This window comes from Zea mays, chromosome 1 (genome assembly GCF_902167145.1).
Source record: "Zea mays cultivar B73 chromosome 1, Zm-B73-REFERENCE-NAM-5.0, whole genome shotgun sequence".
Classification (NCBI taxonomy): Eukaryota; Viridiplantae; Streptophyta; class Magnoliopsida; order Poales; family Poaceae; genus Zea; species Zea mays.
In genome coordinates this window covers 133,544,151-133,568,307 of record NC_050096.1, presented here as the reverse complement: position 1 = coordinate 133,568,307, position 24,157 = coordinate 133,544,151, and the positions used below count along the sequence as shown (strand labels likewise).

The following is a 24,157-nucleotide window of genomic DNA, read 5'->3' as shown; positions in this document are numbered from 1 at the left end:
CCTTTAATGTTGTCCTTTAGGGTGATATCAAGATATTCGACTTTCCTACCCCGACGTCGAGGCTGGCACCACCAACAAGCTGATGTTGTCCTCCATCCATCCCGAGCCGACAACGGTAGAGGTATTTCCAAAGCCCGAAATGAGGAGGAATTCCAAGGAAAGCCTCGCAGAGGTGAACAAACACATCAATTTGAAGAACAGAATTGGGGTTTAAATGTGTAAGATTCAGAGCATAAAAATTGAGGAGGCCGCGGAAAAAGGGAGAAGCTGGCAGGGCCAGTCCTCGGATGAGAAAAGGCACGAAGACGACAACTTCGTGGGTGTCCTCTGTTGGAACAGTAACCCCGCGCCAGATTCGCCAAGAACATGGTTCCTTTGGCGGAAGAACACCAGTTTCGACAAGGTGCAAGACGTCAGACTCGGAGACAACAGACATGTGGTTGCCAGTAAATGGAAGTTGGCTATTAGGATCAATTGGCAGAATAATTGGAACATCAACACTCTATCTCTTCCTCTTGGGAGCCATCTCGATCCCTTAAGCGAAGCGAGCGGACTCAAGAGCTCAGGAAACAGAGAAGCGGTGGAGGAAAAAGCGAGAATTAGGGTTCAGAACTCGAGGGGATACATCAGCATAAATATGAATTGGCTCGATAAGTCAGGCGCAAAAGTGCCAGATCATAACTCGAAAAAGTGGAGATCACAAGCATCACTCGGGCATTACCTCTAAAATGCCAGCGAGCAGCTAAGTGCGCAAACAAAAGAATGCAACAGTGGGCCAGCAAAGAACCGCACTTTTATACATAGGGGGAGATCATCGCAAACTCGAGACCAACTCATTATGAGTCGGCCTCTTCAGCCCTTGGTCATTACATTACATTACAGTACTCTAGTACTTACACTATGCTATACTACTAACTAATACTACCTTAATCTATTACTACTTACTACTACTACTACTATTGCTATCTATACTAATATCTAAACCAGCAGCATTATGTCATCGGCCTCGCCATCGCCCTTGCCGCCGTCGCCTTTGCTGTCGTCCTCGTCCTTGCCGTCGCCGTCCACTACACGACGGTTGATCTTTAGCGACCCTTATTAGGGACCGACGGTTGGTCGCTAAAAGTATGGACCGACGGTTGGTCGCTAAATGCTTTTATAACGACGGTCTGTGGGTCGCTAAAAGTCTAGAAATTTAACGACTTATGGTCGGTCGCTATAGAGGTAAGTGTGTGACTGATGGTGGGTCGCTATAGGGTATGTGATTTTTGTGTTTCTTATTTACTCCACTCTAAAGAACCGAAAAAACTGAAAAAACTGAAATACGGCCTAGCCCACGTGTCAGGCAGTAGATGAACCCTAAATCTCTAATAGCAATCCAACACATCACCCTTCTGTCCTTCAGTCTTCACGGCTTCAGCACATCACCGTGGTCCGTGACCCGTCTCCCCCAGCCGCCCAACCCCACCCTCGCTGGCTCGCCCCTAGGCCCCAGCCACCGGCAGCCACCCAGCCCCACCCGTCTCCCCCAGCCGCCCAACCCCACCCTCGCTGGCTCGCCCCTAGGCCCCAGCCACCGGCAGCCGCCCAGCCCCAGGCCCCAGCCCCGCAGTCCGCACCTCCACCGGCCGCCGCTCCGCGGCACCGTCCAGCGCGCCCACTGCCGGACTGCCCCAGCCCCAGGCGCCCCGCCGCCCCCCACCACTCCACCAGGCCACCACCACCAGCCGGCAGGCACCAGGCACCACCGCTCCAGGCAGGCACGGCCGCATCGGTTGCAACACAGCCGCGCACCGTGTGGGGTCGCCCTGTCATCACCTATTCTCCGTGCTCATCTCAACAGAATGTGCCATGCTCGCGTGGTCAACACTCCAATCTTTCGCGGCTTCGCCTGGGCGGAATCGAGCTCCGGTCCACCAGAATTCTTCGCCGGTGTGGGAGCTCCGCCGCACCGCAGCCGCGCACCGTGGGCAACGTCCCTGGCATCGTCCCTGTACCCGGCATGCCCTTCCATCTTGTATGCCTTGTCTCTGGTGCGCGTGGTCGCTAGGGTTCGGGGATTAGGGCGTCCGCTTGCCGGGATGGCGGTCACCGGCGGGAGCCCTGCCGTGGGGGTCTGTGCGCCGCCGCCGCTGGGTGGCGTGACCGGGGTTGGGGATTAATCCCTCGCCGTGGATCCAGTGTTGGACGACATAGATTAAAGTTGGGATATCGATTCGGCCTGATGGAATGCGTGCCGTCCGATCCAGATCGGAGGGGTGCGCTTATGTATTGTTTATTTAAAAAATCTGGTCCACAGATCTGATGTTGTGCGGTTCACGTGGCATACCTGTTCGCTTTAGGGTTATTCTAATCTCGACCATGGGTGTTCGATTGGACGGCTCACAGTAGATATTACCCCTTCACCGTGGTCAATTTTCAAAAGAACCCCTGGCCTTTGCTGAAATTAACCCGCCGTCCCACGCACTGTGGGCTGTGTCTCGGGATTTTTGTGAGATCGTCCCTGCTCTTTCCGATATTATTGTGCCCAGTCCAGACAACAGTAAAACCATAGAAAATAAAACAGAAATTAGTTTTAATGCATAAATAAATGTTAGAACTTGTTAAATTCCTAGAAAATCTATATGAACTCCAAATTGGTCCATTCCAGTTCCTAAATTTTTGTAGTATTATTGTCTAACCATTAGTGCCTTTGTTTTAACATGAAAGATGATTTAAAATTTATCTAGTACTTAATCTTGTATTAAGCACATAAAACATTAGAAAATCCATAACTTAAAATCTATACCTCCAAATTTAGTGATTTCAGTTCCTATGATCCTATTTTAATGTCTAGATTATTATTGTATATTTTGTGTACATGCTTGGTGTGATGTTAATTGTTGCTATACTATGTATGTATTGTGTTGATGCGAGTAGACGAGCAAGCCACTGTGGAATCTGAGGTTTTGCTGGTAGAGAATGCTGAGCAGGAGCTCGTTGAAAGCAAGTTGTGCCCTTGATCACTTCTTTTTACCCACTCATGTTCTAATTATTCATAATGATCTGCATAGGTTAATTTTGATGGGACCCAATAGGTTACCCTAGTTTGATTATCTTTATACCTTGTTTACCACTGAACTTTTTGGGTAGTACTTGCTAGTGCTTTATGTGGTTTTGGGTATGAAGATACATTATTCATGATTATACTTTTGTTATCCGTTGTTATTTACCGTTCATGATAAGATCATTATGTTAATTGGAACATGGAGCGACCACCCGGGAAAATAGTGCTACCACAAGGGTTTATGGACGCCCTTGGCTGATTAATTAGGAAAGCTAGTGGAGGACTACCTTACCCGAAAGGGGCAAGGGCAGTAGGGGAGTGGTCAGTGTAGGGAGGTCCTTGGGATGATTTTGCTGCGATGGCGATCATGCGGGGGATCCCTGCATTGGAGCTTCCTATAAACTGTAGCGGGTTTTCTGAAGCTAGTGGAACATTGTAAAGGCCTCGTAGTGTTACCCTGCCTCGCCTCCTCGGTAGAGGTGTATGGGAAGTCGTGATCCCTTGGCAGATGGGTAACATGACTTGTGGGTAAAGATGTGCAACCTCTGCAGAGTGTAAAACTGGTATACTAGCCGTGCTCACGGTCATGAGCAGCTCGGACCCTCACATGATTAATTTATGGAACTAAATTCAATTTGTCATATGCATTGCATCGCAGGTGATGTTATTACTTTTCTTAATTGGGTTGGTATTTACTTATACTTAGTAACTGCTAATAAAATTTTGACCAACTTTAAAAGCAATGCTCAGCTCTAACCATCCTCTTTGGTAAGCCTTACACTTCACGTGAGCTCCCACCTTTGGCGAGTTCATGCACATTATTCCCCACAACTTGTTGAGCGATGAACGTATGTGAGCTCACTCTTGCTGTCTCACACCCCCCCACAGGTCAAGAACAGGTACCACAGGATGAGGCGCATGGAGGATGTCGTGATGTGTTCGTGAGAGATCAAGGTCGTCGTCTCCCAGTCAACTTCGGGTTGCTGGACTGTTGTCTCCTTATAATGTAATTATTTGTTTATTTTGTATAGAACTCCTATTATATAGTAAAGATGTGACATTCGATCCTGTGCCATGATTCATCATATGTGTGAGACTTGGTCCCAGCACACCTGGTGATTATGTTCGCGCCCGGGCTTTGGACCCCTGAAACCCGGGTGTGACACACACCCATTGGGTGTGATGCCCGGAATTTTTAAGATTTTCTAAAGAAACGGTATCCACAAAATATACGCAATGAATGTATCATGATAAAAGGAGGAGATCGCCTGAAACAGGAGGAAGCACAATTGTGGTTACTGAAGCGCAAGTCCAATCAACGGAAGCATTAAAGCACATAGCAGGGTGGTGTCCAGCCGAAGGCCTTCTTTCTCAACCAATCAGATGTCCAACTTGTCACCGATCAAATTGATTTCATACCTAACAAGGCATGGACAGATGGCGTCGCCTGGTTATTCTAAAAATGCTGATTTCAAAAGCATAAAAATGAAGACCTTTGAATGGATTGTTTCTAAAATCCACTCAAAGCTCAGGGGCTACACCCATTGGGTGCACCTTCGTTGAACCCAATAGATTCACAATACCTTAAAGCCATAATGCTGATTCCAAAAGCATCGCTTTAGGAATACCCTCACCGGTGGGGCCGCCCTGTCATCACCTATTCTCCGTGCTCATCTCAACAGAATGTGCCATGCTCGCGTGGTCAACACTCCAATCTTTCAACGAAGGTATTGTGAATCTATTGGGTTCAACGAAGGTGCACCCAATGGGTGTAGCCCCTGAGCTTTGAGTGGATTTTAGAAACAATCCATTCAAAGGTCTTCATTTTTATGCTTTTGAAATCAGCATTTTTAGAATAACCAGGCGACGCCATCTGTCCATGCCTTGTTAGGTATGAAATCAATTTGATCGGTGACAAGTTGGACATCTGATTGGTTGAGAAAGAAGGCCTTCGGCTGGACACCACCCTGCTATGTGCTTTAATGCTTCCGTTGATTGGACTTGCGCTTCAGTAACCACAATTGTGCTTCCTCCTGTTTCAGGCGATCTCCTCCTTTTATCATGATACATTCATTGCGTATATTTTGTGGATACCGTTTCTTCAGAAAATCTTAAAAATTCCGGGCATCACACCCAATGGGTGTGTGTCACACCCGGGTTTCAGGGGTCCAAAGCCCGGGCGCGAACATAATCACCAGGTGTGCTGGGACCAAGTCTCACACATATGATGAATCATGGCACAGGATCGAATGTCACATCTTTACTATATAATAGGAGTTCTATACAAAATAAACAAATAATTACATTATAAGGAGACAACAGTCCAGCAACCCGAAGTTGACTGGGAGACGACGACCTTGATCTCTCACGAACACATCACGACATCCTCCATGCGCCTCATCCTGTGGTACCTGTTCTTGACCTGTGGGGGGGTGTGAGACAGCAAGAGTGAGCTCACATACGTTCATCGCTCAACAAGTTGTGGGGAATAATGTGCATGAACTCGCCAAAGGTGGGAGCTCACGTGAAGTGTAAGGCTTACCAAAGAGGATGGTTAGAGCTGAGCATTGCTTTTAAAGTTGGTCAAAATTTTATTAGCAGTTACTAAGTATAAGTAAATACCAACCCAATTAAGAAAAGTAATAACATCACCTGCGATGCAATGCATATGACAAATTGAATTTAGTTCCATAAATTAATCATGTGAGGGTCCGAGCTGCTCATGACCGTGAGCACGGCTAGTATACCAGTTTTACACTCTGCAGAGGTTGCACATCTTTACCCACAAGTCATGTTACCCATCTGCCAAGGGATCGCGACTTCCCATACACCTCTACCGAGGAGGCGAGGCAGGGTAACACTACGAGGCCTTTACAATGTTCCACTAGCTTCAGAAAACCCGCTACAGTTTATAGGAAGCTCCAATGCAGGGATCCCCCGCATGATCGCCATCGCAGCAAAATCATCCCAAGGACCTCCCTACACTGACCACTCCCCTACTGCCCTTGCCCCTTTCGGGTAAGGTAGTCCTCCACTAGCTTTCCTAATTAATCAGCCAAGGGCGTCCATAAACCCTTATGGTAGCACTATTTTCCCGGGTGGTCGCTCCATGTTCCAATTAACATAATGATCTTATCATGAACGGTAAATAACAACGGATAACAAAAGTATAATCATGAATAATGTATCTTCATACCCAAAACCACATAAAGCACTAGCAAGTACTACCCAAAAAGTTCAGTGGTAAACAAGGTATAAAGATAATCAAACTAGGGTAACCTATTGGGTCCCATCAAAATTAACCTATGCAGATCATTATGAATAATTAGAACATGAGTGGGTAAAAAGAAGTGATCAAGGGCACAACTTGCTTTCAACGAGCTCCTGCTCAGCATTCTCTACCAGCAAAACCTCAGATTCCACAGTGGCTTGCTCGTCTACTCGCATCAACACAATACATACATAGTATAGCAACAATTAACATCACACCAAGCATGTACACAAAATATACAATAATAATCTAGACATTAAAATAGGATCATAGGAACTGAAATCACTAAATTTGGAGGTATAGATTTTAAGTTATGGATTTTCTAATGTTTTATGTGCTTAATACAAGATTAAGTACTAGATAAATTTTAAATCATCTTTCATGTTAAAACAAAGGCACTAATGGTTAGACAATAATACTACAAAAATTTAGGAACTGGAATGGACCAATTTGGAGTTCATATAGATTTTCTAGGAATTTAACAAGTTCTAACATTTATTTATGCATTAAAACTAATTTCTGTTTTATTTTCTATGGTTTTACTGTTGTCTGGACTGGGCACAATAATATCGGAAAGAGCAGGGACGATCTCACAAAAATCCCGAGACACAGCCCACAGTGCGTGGGACGGCGGGTTAATTTCAGCAAAGGCCAGGGGTTCTTTTGAAAATTGACCACGGTGAAGGGGTAATATCTACTGTGAGCCGTCCAATCGAACACCCATGGTCGAGATTAGAATAACCCTAAAGCGAACAGGTATGCCACGTGAACCGCACAACATCAGATCTGTGGACCAGATTTTTTAAATAAACAATACATAAGCGCACCCCTCCGATCTGGATCGGACGGCACGCATTCCATCAGGCCGAATCGATATCCCAACTTTAATCTATGTCGTCCAACACTGGATCCACGGCGAGGGATTAATCCCCAACCCCGGTCACGCCACCCAGCGGCGGCGGCGCACAGACCCCCACGGCAGGGCTCCCGCCGGTGACCGCCATCCCGGCAAGCGGACGCCCTAATCCCCGAACCCTAGCGACCACGCGCACCAGAGACAAGGCATACAAGATGGAAGGGCATGCCGGGTACAGGGACGATGCCAGGGACGCTGCCCACGGTGCGCGGCTGCGGTGCGGCGGAGCTCCCACACCGGTGAAGAATTCTGGTGGACCGGAGCTCGATTCCGCCCAGGCGAAGCCGCGAAAGATTGGAGTGTTGACCACGCGAGCATGGCACATTCTGTTGAGATGAGCACGGAGAATAGGTGATGACAGGGCGGCCCCACCGGTGAGGGTATTCCTAAAGTGTTGGTGTCTAGTGTCCGACCGCAACACCGTCCTACCCAAAAGCACCGTGAGGGTATTCCTAGGTGTGCGGTCGGACACTAGACACCAACACTCACGCTAGGATTATGCTTCACCATCCTGCTAGTGCTTATTATCAGGCAAGGACACCAGAATTTTTACTAGAAGTGGAAGAGTTACACAAAGTTCACGAAATGATCACAAGGGTTTATGCACTAAGAACAGGGAAGCCTTTTTGGGTTGTATCCGAAGGCATGGAAAGGGATGTTTTTATGTTAGCAGACAAAGCCAAAGCTTATGGACTTGTTGATATTGTAGGGGATGAAATGATTGACGAGCACTGCGATACTGATCCAGTGTGGTTTCCAGAAATGTTTAAGGATTGGTAGTGGGTGGATTTCTTGTAAATTTATTTCAAACCTAAATTCAAGTTTTATGCTATAGAAAATTGAAATACTTCATGATGATGAATCATCAAGATAAGATCGATCTAAACCAATCCATTTTATATATACATACGACATGCCAATGGTTAAACAACTTATTAGAAATGCAAGACAGCCAATATGAAATGCTAGAAAATCGGCCGCGCTTAAGGGATGTCCTTAGCGTCGAGGAACATGTGCTATGGTGTTTGTGCGACTCGTTCAGATCATGAGTTCAAACAAATAATAAAATTTTGAGGTATCCATGATCGGTACCAATGAATAGGATAGAGAAGTTCTATCCTAGATTTCTATGGTATATGGAATTTATGGTTTCCTTTAGTGAAAATCCAATCATCTAGATTGGAAGAAGCAATTCCCCCATTGGTAACAAATGTTATCCATTAAGCAGAGGAAATAATAATAAAAAGAAAAAGGCTTATGCTCCATTATCTTAAAAGAACGGACTTAGCCAACTTTCATAATTAAATACCATCACTGTATGAATAACTCTTATTGTGAAAAGAGTTATTTACTCTATAATGGATACGTAGAGCCAAAGAATGTGAACTATACAAGTTCACAATACCTTTTGATGAAAGAAAGGGCTCCTGTGTATAGAGAGGGCCTCGCCGTTTAAAAGGGAACCATAAAAACGATGGAACCCACTGTTTTTTAGTATCGTTAGAATCTGTTATTTCTATGCAAAATAACTAAATGGAATAAAAAATCGTGGTTCGGAAGGTTATAGTAGCAAAAGCCATTGGAATTAATATTTTATATATCAGAATAATCCGTTTAGTTATTAATGGGAAAAAAGAGGGTTAAAAGAAGAGAAATCATTAGTTATTCATTAAGGTTAATTTGATTCAATGACCAGAGTTCCACGAGGATATATAGCTCGAAGACGACGAACAAAAATGTGTTCATTTGCCTCAAACTTTAGAGGGGCTCATTTAAGAGTTAATCGAGTGATTACTCAACAAGTAAGAAGAGCTTTTGTTTCTTCTCATCGAGATAGAGGCAGGCAAAAGAGGGATTTTCTACGTTTGTGGATCACTCGGATCAACGCAGCAACACGGGTATATAACGTATTCAATAGTTATAGTAAATTAATACACAATCTATCCAAGAAGGAATTGATTCTTAATCGTAAAATGCTTGCACAAGTAGTTGTATCAAATCCAAATAATCTTTACACGATTTCCAATAAAATAAGGACCATCAATTAAAGGATAAAAAAGTAATGTACAGGAATAATTAAAACCGAATTCCCGGAGAGGGAACTTCGGAAGATACAATAAATTAAGATTAAGTGGTTGGAATCGACGAGCATGTTGCAATAAATAAAAAACTATTAATTGTTTCCCATTTTTCTTTCTTATAACAAACACAAGAATCCAAATTGGATTACTCTACTTTATATATGAGTCTGAGTCTTTTGAATAAAACATCAACAATCAAAACTTAAGTTTCGATTGTTGTTTCTTAAATTCTGGTTGTAGTTTCTTATGTTTCGATTGGAATTGAACTTTTGTGTTAATTGAGGAATATGTCTATTTTTTCTGTGTCTAGGACCAGTAATTATTGAAATTGCTCTTCTCATTCTCATAGTTACGAAATGGTAAGAAAGATCAAATACGAGCCTGTTTTATAGCAAGAGTAATTAATCGTTGTTGTTTCAAGGTTAGTCTATTTATTCGTCTGGATAATATTTTTCCTTGTTCACTTATAAATCGATTAATGAAACTCATGTTTCTATAATCAATTTGATCCCTAGGCCTATTCGAGAACGCCTACGAAAAGGTTTTTTGGATTTATGAAAAGGTTGCTTAGATTTACGAAAAGGTTGCTTAGATTTATGAAAAGTTTGTTCGCATTTACGAAAGGGATGCTTAGATTTACAAAAAGGTTGTTTAGATATATACATGATTTATTCCTTATTTTAAAATTTGAAAAAATAGATTTCTTTATTTATTAATTTTTGATCTAGAACCAGAAGTAGTCTTTCTTTGGTCCATATATTATTTGATTAAATTAAAATATACTATATTAATTGATTAAATCAAAATATACTATTGTTGGTCACTTGTTCTCAAGTTCTATTAATTAAGAACAAGGCAACATAATTGTTAATGGTTAAAGACCTTCGTCCTTCGAAACATTATTACCTCTCGGATATAATGATCTTCAGACGAAGGTCATGAAGGACACACCTTCATCATTTTATGATATAATGTAAACATGAATATGAATAAAAACAAGAAGATGAAGAAATACAGAGGAATCAAGATAATATCTGTTATGTATCCATGATTCATTTATCTTCATTAAACATGAATAAACATTAACAATATTCATATTACAATGATACCTTCGGCTTGCCAGAAGGTGTGAAAAGCGAGAATGGCTCGAGAGCGATTACAATCTAGCGTGAACAGTACGGTGTTACTATTCATTTATTTATAGGCACGAGACGCAGCCCGGATAAAAGTACATTTATATCCCTGGTAACTGCCTATAATCATAACATGGATTATTGAGGACTATAAGGTCTTTTGCCAATTTCAGTCATCGTTATGCTTCTGAGCTTCGTCAATTTGTTACGCCGAAGGTCCTTGGCTTTTAGCTTCGTTGCCCACTCTTTATCTCCCTCCATTCCGCCATAAGAGAAGTTCTTCATCCCAAAGCCGAAGCTTCTTGTAACTATTCATAATCATGCTGAAATCATATGGTTAGACATGTTTTTGAGGACCTTCGGAAGAGGAAGGCCCCTAACAACTATATAAAAATAAAACCCCTCTATACATATGAAATAATATCTATCTAAAATCAGATGAGTTGAGTTGATTTGTATTTAGTATTCTATCTATGTTCTATATATTTAATAAGAAGTTCTTACTCTTTCTGTTCTTTGGAAAAATCGAACACACGATGCTCCTATTTCTTTATTTCATTATGAGTGGTATGCTTGCGACAATAACGACAAAATTTTCTTAATTCTAATTGTCCGGGCGTATTGTGGCGAATCTTTTGAGTACTATATCTAGAAATCCCCGTCGATTCCTTATTGGTACCCTTTCGAACCCAACTAATACATTCCAAAATAACTCGGATTCTAACATCTTTGCCCTTGGCCATGAACCTCCTTTCCTTTTTGGATCGACTTAACTTAATTCTTATACCTATTCTTTTATTCTTCTATTTTGGATCCAAAGAAAAGAAGAAGAATAAAATCCATAGAAGTTCCTAACTAAAAATGTGATTTCTCAAGATTTTGTTGTAATTCTTCAAATTCTCGAACAAATCCAATCCAATAGAATACAAAATTTTTGAAATTCGTAAATTAAGTAATAAAACATAGAGAAATAACTAAAGGATGATCCTTATCCATCTTTTCTTACTTTTTGCTTCATATACTAAAAACGAATTCAAAAGGGAAAAATTTTGTCATGTCACGAAGAATTCTATCTCTCGCATAGGAATAACTAGAATTAAAAAAAGGGAATGACAAAGCTTATGGGAATAAACGATTGATTTCTATCAATAAACCTGCTAAAGCCCCAAACCATAGAGTACTTAGCACGGGTGCTACAGAGAGATATGTTTTTATATCCCGCTTTGAAAATCCTCCTTCCGTATTGGAATACATATATGATCAGATACTCTTGCCCAAGATCTTTTGTATTTCTTTTGTTTAGGTGAAATTCCTAACTAAAAAACAAAATAAATATTCTATATATATAGAATGAACCGTATAGACGAGATTTTCCTATCCCTAAAAAAGATGACCCCTTCTTCCTATACATTACTATGGAATAGTAGTCTTTCTTTTATAGGTGAAATTTGACTAGATTTTAGTTTATACCCCTTCCTTGATTATATAAGACCAAAAACAAGAAATGACAAGAAAGTTCTATATGGATAAAGAAATAGAAGAAAATTACGATGTGGAAAACAAGAAAGGAACTGTGTACAATGGCATTGTACAACAATTTGGAAAAGGGATGTAGCGTAGCTTGGTAGCGTGTTTGTTTTGGGTACAAAATGTCACAGGTTCAAATCCTATCATCCCTACCTATTAATTATTTCTTCGTTATGGGTAGTAGTGGGGAGATCGATTAAAGTGGGTATAACTTGAATTTGTGGATACAATATAGACGTGAGGCACGTTAGGAATAGAAAAGGATTTTCTTTTTTTTTGTTTTGAAAGCGCTCTTAGTTCAGTTTGGTAGAACACGGGTCTCCAAAACCCGATGTCGTAGGTTCAAATCCTATGTCGAAACTAAAATAACTTAAAAAAACATAGTAGAATTGCAACTCCAATTTGACCTCCTCCAAACTAGAGAGGAGGTCAATCAAAAAAGAAATATTACTCAATCAAAGATCCAACCGATCCCCACACCTGTATTGCAAATACACAGTCACGAATAATCTTGCTAAAGTAATAGGAATTAGGCCTAAGACGATTCCAAATAGAAAAACTTCAATCATTTTGATTTGTTCGAGGGGATAAAAAAGAGGTACGATCTATCACTAAATAATAGTCTAAACTATCCATGAATCTCAATGCCCAAGAAAAGAATTAGTAATTAGTGTGGAAAAGAGTCTAGAATACCAAAAATCCAAAAGAAAGATTCTTCTATTCATTGAATTCATTTCAAATAAGACGTATCTTGTTCAAGCTAATAAAAAGAGCTGGGGTTATAGTTAAAGTAGCCAGTAGAAAACCGAAATACTAGTTATAGTAAGCATGAAGGGGTTCAATTCCATTTTTTCTACACTACATATGTTGGTAAAGCACTTACCTAAGTTTAAGTTATGGAAAATTCATAATTCATCGGTTATTTTAGATAATACTAAAAAACAAGATAGAGTGAGATACAAAAGTGTAAAAAAGAGAAAATAGATTCATCAGACGTAACATGAGTCCCTAATTCCGAATCAAGAGATTTGTTGTAGAATCTGTCAGTTAAGTAAACTAATAATATTTAGAACTAGATCATCTAACCCCATTGAAAAATGAAATTGGATTTTTGGGAGAATTTTGGAATAAAAGATAAATAAAGAATTGATTTTTTTTAAAAAAATCTTTCTATTTCTGATTCGGATTATTTCTTTTTAATAGGATGGATTTCATCCCGTTTTTGGAGCAAATTTTAACTCATTGTATTCCATAAGGAACAAGAGGAGAAGAAAAGCATTCCATGACCCCCGAGGGCCTCCTAAAAAATGGAACTGTTCCTTAAATTTAATTTTTTTTATTCATTTTTATTCGTATTTTGAACCCAAGAAAAGTTGATTCAAAGGTACTTCAATTATCCTTTTCTTTTAAGTTTTTCTTGTAAAGTTCCATGCTTGCTATTTGGTCAAGAAAATTAGACCTCATCCAACAAACATGACAAGGATTGATTACGAATCTTGATTCTTCAAAGAATGTATTCTGTTTCTTTCACAATGGATTATCCACTATTCGATTTTCTATTTATTAGATATTATTTTATGCTAACCAATTAAATTCCTTCAACTAAAAAGGGATCGATTTTTCATATACTTATCTTTGTATTGCGTCAATATGAGAATATCCTTCCTAAATTCTTTATCTTATTAATCATTAACATAGATTTTCCCAAGATCTTGGCCGCTATTCCAAATTAAATTATTCTACTATTCCGAAGACAATGAAAATAAGTAGGACCCAAAAAATTGTGGGGTTCTATTGATGCCTTGAATAACATGTAATTTTCCTATAGACAAGGAACAAAAAAGAGAAAAAAAGGAATTATGTTTCGGGACCAAGCAAAACTGGATTGATGTGCCATAGGAAGGATAGCTATACTAATTCAGTATACTCAAAATACACCATTGGTACAAAATTGACAATCTCACCAGGATGAAATATCCGTAATTTTCTATTTACTAGTGGATCCCATCTTTTACAGAATCAATTCCTTTTTTGAATAAAAATTTTGGGAGCTCAACATGTCTGGAAGCATGGGAGAACGTTCTTTTGCTGATATTAATACCAGTATTCGATATTGGGTTATTCATAGCATTACTATACCTTCCCTATTCATTGCGGGTTGGTTATTTGTCAGTACGGGTTTAGCTTATGATGTGTTTGCAAGTCCTCGACCAAACGAGTATTTCACGGAAAGCCGACAAGGAATTCCATTAATAACCAACCGTTTTGATTCTTTAGAACAACTAGATGAATTTAGTAGATCCTTTTAGGACGCCCCCAATGACCATAGATCGAACCTATCCTATTTTTACTGTGCGATGGCTGGCTATTCACGGATTAGCTGTACCCACGTTTTTTTCTTGGGATCAATATCAGCAATGCAGTTCATCCAACGATAAAACAAATTCCAACTATAGAACTATGACACAATCAAACCCAAATGAACAAAATGTTGAATTGAATCGTACCAGTCTATATTGGGGTTTATTACTCATTTTTGTACTTGATGTTTTGTTTTCCAATTACTTCTTCAATTGAGAGAAAGAAAGAGAGTAGTAAGAATTCGCTTATCCCAGTTGGAAAGATACCATCTTTATAACTATCCATGATTGTTTGTTTCTCTAGCATGACCACTTGAGAAAATGTGGAGGAAAGTAGGGGAAATGGCCGATACTACTAGAAGAATTCCTCTTTGGCTGATAGGTACTGTAACTGGTATTCTTGTGATTGGATTAATAGGTGTTTTCTTTTAGGTTCGTATTCTGGATTGGGTTCATCTTTATAGTAATCGGAGGATCCATATGGTAAACATGAAAAAGTAGGAACTTAGCGGGTCCTTACTCTCCTTTATCTGATTAGAGCTGTGGTAGAACCTCCAAGTTATTGGGCCCACATGCACCTGTCCTTGTCCCGAAGACCTCAGACGGTTATGCATGTGCACCAGATAACTTAACAGGATCTGACCAATTGCCCCAAGGACATCGGATAAACCACTTACAACCAGAACCGCGGGATTAAGTAACACAAATCACACACACATCATTTTTGCAGCGGAAATCTTATTACCAAATTTTACAGGTTACAAAAATTTTACAATATTTTATCGGAGTGATTACAAAAGTATATGTTTGAAATATATGCTAGCTCAAGTGACCATCCTCAATAAGAAGTATAGAAGAAGTACTTAGACTTATAAGAAGGCCGAGCCCACCGGCACTTAACACCATCATCAGCAGCACAAAACTATAACCTGAAAAACAACATGGAATAAAACCCTAAGTATGGAATTACTCAGCAAGACTTACCCGACTAAGAAAAGACTCTCAAGGGTATGCTGGATTTGGGAATCAAGGAGAGGCTTTAGCAAGAATCAACTTAGATACTTTTGCAGCAATAGCTTACTAAAGTGAGTCTTTACTTTCAATATTTTAACGCCAGATTAAATATTAATAGACTCTATTTGCATCTGGTCTAATTTCACCATCTCATCAATACAACATCATTTTTATTCATGAGGTTCACATCCTGACTTAGGTTGTAGGGCAGTGACCAAGTCTTCATAACCGCGAAGGTACGGCGATCCGAATCGATTATACTCAGCTGAGGATCTCCGATCACACGACATATGTAGCACTTAACCCTTGCATATGTCAACCTGCCACCGGGGTTCTTAAGACCAGATCAGGTTCACGCCAATCGAGAGCACAGATACACCACCGTCGAGCCTCTTGCCACGGAGGGTACACGCTACTCTCGCCATCTCTCCACTCCCATTGCGTGGTTTCTTATTCTAGTATTAGTCTGCCCGAGGCAAAGCTTACCCATGACGAGGCATGTGACCAGTTAAAGGGTCCTCGATCATCAAGCCTACATACGCATCAAATCCTTAATCAACCTGGGTAGAACATCACCTGTTCCTAGCCCAAGTTCCGATTTAAGTACTTTCATCCTTAGGATTGTCTGTTTTCCTTAGGACAAAAAGAGCATTTTAGGGAACTTTGCAGTAAGATCCCACCATGCTCTCAATGAAAATATTCTTGCAGGTAGAAGCCATCTTTCCTCAGGATAACCCCTAAGCAAGGCCTTAACGCAAAAGACAACCTCTATCCACAAGATCTGAGCAGGGCTAAGCATTTTTGTAAATCATATTTTGATACTTCACCAGAAGTATCTATAAAGGTATGGATTTCAAGGAAGGCAATACATCCAAGGGTTTCCAAGCAACTCCTATAAACCTAATGCACATTCACTAGACTTAAAGTGTGTAAAAAAAATTTAGAAACACAAGGAAGGGGTTGCATGTACCGGGGCTTGCCTGAATAACACTAGGTTAGTGTTGTTAGGCGTCGATCACTTGACGATTGTCCTGGTCCTAGCACTTGATCAGGTAGGTTCGTTCATCAGCATCACCATGCGGAGTAGTCCGTGCTTGGGGTCGACTTGGCTTGTCTTCCGCATCACGCGATTATTTAATGTGCCTGAATCAAATGCATTATGCACATGAATGCATATAGACATGAATATTATAAACCTAAATAGTGCTACGCGATAGCGAATTTAAACACCTAGCGGCGACACGTTGTACAATTTTATACAATAACACTAGCTATCGACATATGACTAAGCGCAATAATTACGCTTCTCTAGATTAACCGAACCTAACGCAAACATCACAGACAATAAATTATACACATTTAATACAATTAGCCTAAACACAACTTATCAGCTAATTAATTAAATTCTAAACTTATCCCTCGTTTTATAAATTATACTACATCACTCACAAAGAACTATTTTAATTTTATTTTACTCCTTACATATTTTACATGTCAATAATTACTCAAACATTTCTTTATCGTAAATATATACACATCTTTATAAATGATTAAAATATTTCATTGTCACACAGGCCTACTAATATTCTACTCGGTACACTACTTCAGCTAATTGACCGGAATAGCAAAATAACTCGCTAAAATTGAATCTGGCTCGATAATCGCAAGAACTGCGAAGTCGACGAGAGTTTCGTGACCCACGCAATTATCGAGCACCTAATGAGCATCGCACTAGCACATTAATTTATTCAACGATCGAACTATTCTGAATAATTCATCAGCTTACCGTTTCAACAGCTGACTCGAATCCGCGAGATCGGTAGTAATTTTCCGATCCAGGCAATTTGTCGAGCACTTGGCAGGTACTATCTGAATCATCACACACCCCACCATCCAACTTTTGAACATCTCTTGGGGATCCTTTTGCCAGCGTGATTCCAACTCGGAGGCACCACGAAGGGACTAGCGTCAAAGCGAGGTGACGGAACAACGACAACGGGTTGGGGGCAGTGCTGAAGGAGCTCGGCGTGATGGCAAATAGGAGTTCGACGGAGACAGCATCGATTGTCGAACCGGAATTGCGCAGATCGACGACCAGCAAGGCGAAGCTCGACGACGAGGTCGAACAGGGGATGGCGAACGTGAGCGCACACCGGGGCTTGCTAAAAATACGAAGACGACGGCGTGGGGTGAGTAGCACACACACGTTGCAACAAAACGATGGCTGTTAAAGGCTTGATAATTCCTGGAGCAGAGAAGGGTGCTGGGAGTTCGCAACGGTACTCCACGACGGCCATCACCGGCGTCGAGCAAGAGCGATTTAGCGAGGTCGACGGCGAACGACGCGACGACGAACGACGGCGAACGACGAGGTCGACGACGCGATTGGGAATTAAAGCCGAGTGAGTCGAGAGGGCGCACCGGCGAGCAGGAAACAGGACGCGACTGCGGGCAGAGGAGAACTTGGCACGACGAGGGACAACGAAACGCTGCGCGCTCGACAAGGAAGCAGAAAACTATAACAAGGGAGCTCAGCGCGCAGGGAGCCGAGGAATGACGGCGATGTCATGACCGAGCCGGACGAGGAGCACGCGGCCATGACGAGCAAGGAGCGCGCGACGATGGGAGAAGGAAACTTGTAGCGCGCGAAGGCGAGCTCGGCACGCCAGGGAGCTGGGGCGCGACCCGGCGAGCAGGAAGGTCGCGCGGCTACCAGGGAGCTGCGCGGCCAGGCTGCGTGCAGAGAGATCAAAGAAGAAGACGCGCAGGAGCTCGCGCGCAGGGATATGCAGAGCTCGCGCGCAGCAGCAGAGGAGCCAGGGGCGCGCGTCGGCGATGGAGGGACTCGGCCAGAGCGCGACACAGGAGGGAAGACGGCCATAGGAGAGGGAGAGGAGCGGTTGACGCCGTCACATGCTGAAGCAGAGAGAGAAGGGCAGTCGGCCAAGATCCGCTAGATAGGGAAAAGCAGAAGCCGAGCGTATGGGAAAGAGGACCGCGAGAGAGAGGAGCTGGACTCAGTCCGAGCAGGGGCGCTCGCCATGGAGCTCTGCGAGCAAGAGAGACGGGCGCGCAGAGGAGCAAAGAGGGAGCGCCATGGGGATGTCGCGGCTGGAAGACGAGCGAGCACCACAGGGCTCTGCGCGGCGTCAGAGAGCTCCAACCAGGGAGCCGAGCACAGCGAGATAAGCGACCGAGCGCCAGGGAGAAGGAAGAGAGCGCCGGGAGAGAGAAGGGGAGCTCGCGGCGGCTGGAAATATCCAAAGGTGCGCTACGTAAGAAATGGAAGAAGAGGCATCCGGTGGAAAAATCTTCAGGAGATGGACACCAGCGCGCGGCGGTGGAAAAAATCAGACGCTCGCTGGGCATCGAGCTGGGCGATGGAAGGGTCTGGCGCGTACGATGGCTGGGCTGGATGCCGACGTGAAGAGATTTTTTTGTGCTGGAGATCGAGCGTGGATGGATTAGGCCAGAGAAAAGACACGTTGAGGAGTAATGTGACGTGAAGAATAATCCTGCTTCATGAACAGTGGGTTAAAGGATATGGAAAAGGAGGATTTATCCTCATTTTCGTTTTTTACCAACTATATATACACGTATATATATTGCCCACAATGTAACGTTTATTACCTCTAATGATTCTTATCTAAGACACTAAATGAGAGCTTGATTCAACTTGACTATGCGTCACCAAAATTTTTGAATTATCGATTCAGACTTAAATTTAATTCCAGATTAAATCAAATTTGTGTTGATCCAACTAATGATAGACGAAGGTAACTAGGACATAGAGACCATTATCCTCACCGATAATTCTTACTTACATCCATACTCTCTGTGTTTGATTTAATTGAAACCAGATAAATCGCATCTGCTAATGTACACTTGACTTCGTAGCCAAAACAGCGTGCTGAAGGATAAATTGGATCATAACCTCGCGCACGATTTCACTCGGACGATGCGCGATTTGAATTATTTTACCCCAAACATTTTAGTCGTCGAGTTCAAACTAATTTGCCCGAGATAAAATTGTCCGAGTGGGTCGGGCTTCCGAATTCGTATTCACGCGAGTGATGAATTTTAAATAATCACCCGATGCACCGATTTTTGGAACGACTATGTTCCAAACAACACGAAAATTTCAGAAGAGCCCAGATAGATAAAAATGACGTCGAACTCGCGACAGACAAAACAGATACGATATAAAAATTGCGATAGGCGAAGATGATTAAAATTTAAAATCCGTTTTATCCACTGATCTTACGTGCTTAACTCCATACTCGTTGTCGAGCAGACGATAAACACCTGGGGTGGTACAGCCCTCCCCCCTTAAAAGAATCTCGTCCCGAGTTTCAGAATGAAAGACTTCTAAGAGTAGAGAAGCATGAAACCCATGTCCATATCAGCGATAATCATGAGACAGTTCTAGACAAAGGCGAGTGTCTCAAAATGTCGTTCCTCTAGTGGACATAACATGTGTCGCCTTAGGCTAATTTAGAAATGTCCACCAATAGAGACAATGTCTACCAGAAGAACACATAAGGTTCCATGTGTGCAGTTTGTTTTTTCTGATGACACTGTACTATGTGAGTCTGTTGGGTGAGCGGCAAATACGCGATTTTACCCAAACAGAATCAGATGCCCCATCTTGGGTAAAACACACAGAAAGAGGTTTACTAACAAGTGGTCACAGTAAGTTCATAGCACACGAGACAGGTGTGAATGTTGAATAACATCACATTTAACTCGTGGCTAGCTAGAAAATCCAAGTTCAAGAAAATGATAAAGACTTGAAAAATCACCAGCAGAGGGATCTGTAGATGCGGACTTTGCAACCAGTCCATTTTATCCAGCACTAATCTTGGCTCGACCTGATCACACACATTGGAAAACCATACGCGAGTCGATCGAGGCACGACTAGAGCGGTGATTAGGCTGTTAACAGTTATCTGAGGATGGCAAAGTACCTCGGCCAACAAGGTAAAGTTAAGATGCATATGCTCATAATCTAATCCAATATGGCACAAGAACTGCGCATATGTTCATAGCCTTTACTTGATCTTGATAATGGTTTCTTCAGGATAGACTGAACTAAAGTGAGTTTAGACAACTCGATAAAACGATCTCTAAACTCAATCTTTGTTCATTGGGCAGTTACAAGTTAGTAAAACCAACTTGTTGAACTACTTTTGACATTGAGCAATTTCTCTTATTACCCATCGGTAAGCCAAGATTTGAGAGTTCACTCTTATTAACAGTTGATCATGCATTTGGGTAGAAATCCATTTGGTCAGGTGGTTCATCCGTTTCTTCATGCCAGATGAACTGACTTGGTGAGGGAATACATGGATTAAATAAGAGAGCGAATGAACAAACTCCTGCATCTCAACGGCAGGAAAAGCCAATCTCTATTTTGAGAGCTAATCAGTTGTTTTCCAACACTAAAAAGCTCCAAGGCTTCACCTTTACACAAAGGATGCAAATGGCACTTGTATGCATACAGTCACTACCAAAGTCAAGTGAAAAGAGACCACACATAGGAAGTGGTATACCCCTTTTGATCCAACAGAGATGATAGATGTTGCTTGATCATTTCACAAACAACATAGAAATCGTTTCAAGGGAGGAGTCCACGGAAGATCACACATCAGTGTAGTTCCACAATGGATCATGACCAAAGACCTCGATACCAGCATGCGCCAAGCAGCAGAACCTTGCGTGTACATTCACAAGGGGCTCTCAGTTTCGCTGCGGCACCATAAGTCCTTAATCATGACACCACCACCGAACTAGCACCAATAATGAATCTCACGTGGCAAAACTAGATTGAACCAAGATAACACATTGATATAGTCTCATAATGGATTACAACTACTAACTGTGATACCATCGCGTGCCAAGTAGCGCAACCATGTGTGTACATTCACAGGAAGCCCTCGATCTCGTCGCGACACCATCGGTTTTGGTCATAACACCATTACCAGACGTAGCCAATAAGAAATCTCGCATGACACAACTGGATTGAGCAAGGATGACAATATACAAAAATAGACTCCACTTGTAAGAAGGGTTACAAGTAGAGAGCCAAATAGATCACGGCCCGATGAAATGAACAAGGTATGGCCATAACCTAAACTTGATAAATGGAGTACGATGGAAGATTGTTAATTCAGCCCCAAGCATATTTCTATGCCATCACATCAATTACAAGTCAAGGATCAATATCTGAGAAAACGATCACAAGGTTAAGTTGGTATGCCTTCAATAGATACGAGAAAATCAAAGGAACCAAATTCAAGAAAATGATCGGACATGTCTTTCCTAGGTTAGGTTGATAAAACAACATGGCGATCCTTAAGAACAGGCAAACTAGATAAGGGACATCTACTTGCACCGACTGAATAAGGACATGGTTTAGGATAGAGACATGATTCGAGATTCTGGTTTTAAGCCTGAGTACACTTTATGTCCAGCAAATAAATTATCTAAGCATTCATTTGCATGAGTTTGGGTCATGGAGGGATAATAGTAAACTTAAATTTGGGTCTAGGTTCACTAAATGAGAACATAGCCTAGTTTTGGGTTTAAGCAAACAAGTCACCAACTCTCTATTGGCACATAAAGCACAAGAGCAAACATAATTTGCACTAATGGTCAAATTATGAAAAGTTAAAAGCAATCTAAACCTGTATCCCTAAGGCACCACATCATTTACAATCACTGGTTACTGGAATAAGGATGAGAGAAGCATCTTGGGTGTACAGTTGACAAACATGATGCAACAATCAGGATGCATGCTCGTCCTATACGTCCTCACAAGTTTTGCCAACATAATGTGGCGATAGCGTTCTATATCGGTGGCATACGTTCTCTCTCTCGGTATTGCAAGTCGTCAGCTACACATACGTTTTCGAGGTTAGTGTACCTGCAGAAAATTCCATCACAGCCCATTTTCCCAATGATGCAATTCAAACATGACAGTTTATCACAGTTTATACTCCATATATTTCTATATGGAGGCCAACTCATCATTAAGCGCTGAGCCACGCATAGGCGCCGTTGCCACACTTTAACCATAGGACAACTCATTATAGTAACTCACCTTCTTACCTAAGCGTAGGTGCGTCGTTGCAAGTACATTACACTTCTCAGTATTCCCATGTCTGTATACCCATACACATCCATGGGGTACTGAATTCCTGAAAAAGTAAATACTCCACATCGCAGCCTTCATATATACATATGTGAAACATGTATATAATCAAGCGCTACAATTAAGCACTTCCCTAGACCGACGGTTGTTCGGTCATGCTCTCACATCTCACCTTACCTTGAGCGTCGATCCATTCAAAACTGAATGGCCTTAAAAATAACAATACACATGTATGCAATACCCCCGGTTGTGGATTAGTGGTTTTCAAATAAGCCACCTGATAGTCCTTAGTTTAGGGCTTAACAGAGGATGTCGCTAGCATTATAGTTTTTTTAAAAAAATTGTTTTTCAAAGGAAAACAATGTGTTTAGTTGAAAATAGGTTTTTCGAAACCAAAACTTTTGTTTTGAAAATACGTATGTGACCGTATATACTTAATCCTGCTCCGATACCAGCTGTGGCAGAACCTTCAAGTTATTGGGCCCACATGCACCTGTCCTTGTCCCAAAGACCTCATACGGCTATACATGTGCACCAGATAACTTAACAGGATCTGTCTGATTGCCCCAAGGACATCGGATAAACCACTTACAACCAGAACCGCGGGATTAAGTAACACAAATCACACACACAACATTTTTGCAGCGGAAATCTTATTACCAAATTTTACAGGTTACAAAAATTTTACATTATTTTATCGGAGTGATTACAAAAGTATAAGTTTGAAATATATGCTAGCTCAAGTGACCATCCTCAATAAGAAGTATAGAAGAAGTACTTAGACTTATAAGAAGGCCGAGCCCACCGGCACTTAACACCATCATCAGCAGCACAAAACTATAACCTGAAAAACAACAGGGAATAAAACCCTGAGTATGGTATTACTCAGCAAGACTTACCCGACTAAGAAAAGACTCTCAAGGGTATGCTGGATTTGGGAATCAAGGAGAGGCTTTAGCAAGAATCAACTTAGATACTTTTGCAGAAATAGCTTACTAAAGTGAGTCCTTACTTTCAATATTTTAACGCCAGATTAAATATTAATAGACTCTATTTGCATCTGGTCTAATTTCACCATCTCATCAATACAAACATCATTTTTATTCATGAGGTTCACATCCTGACTTAGGTTGTAGGGCAGTGACCAAGTCTTCATAACCGCGAAGGTACGGCGATCCGAATCGATTATACTCAGCTGAGGATCTCCGATCACATGACATATGTAGCACTTAACCCTTGCATATGTCAACCCGCCACCAGGATTCATAAGACCAGATCAGGTTCTCGCCAACCGAGAGCACAGATACACCAACGTCCAGCCTCTTGCCACGGAGGGTACACGCTACTCTCGCCATCTCTCCACTCCCATTGCGTGGTATCTTATTCTAGTATTAGTCTGCCCGAGGCAATGCTTACCCATGACGAGGCATGTGACCAGTTAAAGGGTCCTCGATCATCAAGCCTACATACGCATCCAATCCTTAATCAACCTAGGTAGAACATCACCTGTTCCTAGCCCAAGTTCCGATTTAAGTACTTTCATCCTTAGGATTGTTTGTTTTCCTTAGGACAAAAAGAGCATTTTAGGGAACTTTGCAGTAAGATCCCACCACGCTCTCAATGAAAATATTCTTGCAGGTAGAAGCCATCTTTCCT

At 41.8% G+C, this 24,157-nt stretch overlaps 1 pseudogene; it reads left to right on the top strand.

Moving 5' to 3' along the window:
• Positions 1 to 2,081: 2,081 nt before the first annotated feature.
• The window catches only part of LOC118473070 (ATP synthase subunit beta, chloroplastic-like), a 38,114-nt pseudogene continuing 16,038 nt past the window's right edge, over positions 2,082 to 24,157 (top strand).